General features: G+C 41.0%; 1 protein-coding gene across 2 annotated transcripts in view; it reads right to left on the bottom strand.

The window, feature by feature from the left end:
• The window catches only part of LOC118793166 (ATP-sensitive inward rectifier potassium channel 10-like), a 17435-nt gene that overhangs the window by 2258 nt on the left and 12677 nt on the right, over nt 1–2500 (bottom strand). The window lies entirely within an intron of this gene.

Below are 2500 nucleotides of genomic sequence, written 5' to 3'. Positions count from 1 at the left end.
TTACCAGTGTAAATAAGCTGAGGAGAAGGAGGTGTGGGGGTTGTGAGTGCAGCATGGGGCCGTTCCTGTTCTGCCGCTTATATAAGCGCAGGGTTCAGCTCCACTCACCCACCACCCACCCCACATGTTTTCAGTCTGACAGCGAGGTCTGTGTGTCACTGTGTTTTCACCTGCTCTGTGCATGCCTGTTTTTATGTCTGAGTAGGTTCTTTAAATACTTAGTGCATGTGTTTGCCACAGATATGTCATGATGATAATAAGGAATAGGAAATAATTTGTGTGGAATTATGGAAATAATTTATGTTAGACATATTTCTGAACATAAATATATGTCCTTTTCCTATCTGCATTTTCTGTTTGAAATATTCTCGGACATGTATGAAAAGAGCCATTATCATCCTAACACTCAGAACTTCCACATCACGTCCTTAGCGCTGAGCTAAAAACACTGTGTTTTGGGACACACCGAGCTGTCATCCTTCCAGCATATGCTAATATCTGGCTAATAATGGAACAACAACAGCTGAGAGAGAATAAAACCCTGAAGCAGCACAAAGGTCTGCCTCTTGCTGGAAACTTAAGACTAACAAATCTGATGTATCTTAAACACAAATGTGAAAGTGGATTTTAATACTTCACTTTTTCCATGTTCCTTTCCATTGTTAACCAGCAGTGAGAAACTGCACCAAAGCCTCAAAGGTCCTGGTGACCACTACCATTTATGAAAATAAGAGGAAAAAGGTAAACTCTCCAAATTAGATTTTTTTAAACAATAACTTAAGGAAAAGAAGGTTTCCTCACCCTACCCCACCCTCCCAACCCTCCAAACACCACACCCATCTGCTCGGACTCTCAGCCCCATATTTTCTCTATCTGATTTCTCCATGACGAAAGAGAGTAGAAAAGTCACAAGAGTTTAACACAAGTCTTCCACTCCTGTTAATCTTCCTGTAACTGAAGGTAGTGCACAATGTCGGCTTCAGAAAAACACTAATGGTTGGTTTTGTTTTTGTAACTCTTGGCAAATGGCGTTTAATTAAAAAATAAAACCACAGTGTTTAGTCAGATTAGTCTGAGTCTTGAAATCCAGCTGCAAATTTGTCAGAATTTCCTTGCATATCAATAAAAACACACTGGAATCCCTGAGTCCAGTGTAACCACAGCTGTGTAGCTGTTTGGGAAACATTCATTCATACAGAAAATTTCAACTTTATCTCTGATACTTTAACTTACAAATTCTTTTTCCTTGTCACTTTGGTTGAATGGGATTCAAAATGTACAAATCTCATGCTAACATGTGCACTAAGCTATCACACAGAAGGAATCCTGGGATATTAAATTACATTAATTTCACAGACACTCTTATCCAGAGCAACTTCCTGCACAATAGAAAAAGAAAAAGAAAAAGAAATGTATCCATCCAAGTTTAATGAGCAACATTGTCAGACCAGGCTAACACTGCCAGCCCAGAGAGTGTGATCACAACACTATTCAAGGCAACCACAAGATAACCTGCGCAACCAGGTGTACACCACAGTTGGCTCATCTCACCTGTAATGTAATGGGCTGTAACCTCTGTCACCTTTAAACAGTGTGTAATGTAATGGGCTGTAACCTCTGAACAGCCTGTAATGTAATGGGCTGTAACCTCTGAACAGCCTGTAATGTAATGGGCTGTAACCTCTGCACTTGTGCAGGAGCACTGAGCTCCACAGAGCTGAGTTTGCACCCAGCTGAGCGGCTCATGCATTAAGCTGCTCAGAGCCCTTGATTCTGAGCCACTTTGAGGGAAGTGAGCAGAAATAGCCTGTGGGACACAGTCATGGTGCACTGGCGGCTACAGTACGCATCACTGTGTGAAGCCTGGATCTGGAGGCAGATCAGGGCTGTAAAATAATGAATAACTGAATCACATAAAAAAAGGTTTTGTTCAGTCAAAGGAGAAGAATGAGGCTCATTATTAATCTTTCAAGAGGTTTATATTACAGCAAGACACATCAATATCGCTGGGTTTAAATGCTTACATGTTTCATATCATTACAAAACATACAAAACTACTATATAGCAATATGAATAACCTCAATTGGCAGATGTTTCAGAAACAGATGTCTTTAAAAACACAGTTTCGACCTCCTGCTAGGGATAGCGCAATTTCTTGAATCCTTGTTTCTGTTATCTCACTGGCAAAACAAATCCCAAAACGGAAAAGTAGAATATCCAGCTGGGAGAGGGACAGGCATAGCCTCTCTGCAGCTCGGCACATAAACAATCCACCCCCACAACTAGACCTGTCCAAACACATCAACACACACACACGCATGTATATCAATTTACTTTCAAAGTGTCCATATAATGTCTCATATAACGTGCTTCACCATGATTTATTAGCTGTGATAGAGGACACTGCCTTGAAAATGGCAGCATGACTTACTCACTGAGCTGCTCCCTAACTCACTCAATCACTCACTGAGCTGCTCCCTAACTCACTCAATCACTCACT

Source organism: Megalops cyprinoides, chromosome 18 (assembly GCF_013368585.1).
Source record: "Megalops cyprinoides isolate fMegCyp1 chromosome 18, fMegCyp1.pri, whole genome shotgun sequence".
Taxonomy (NCBI): Eukaryota; Metazoa; Chordata; class Actinopteri; order Elopiformes; family Megalopidae; genus Megalops; species Megalops cyprinoides.
This window is presented reverse-complemented; position numbering and strand designations above follow the sequence as displayed.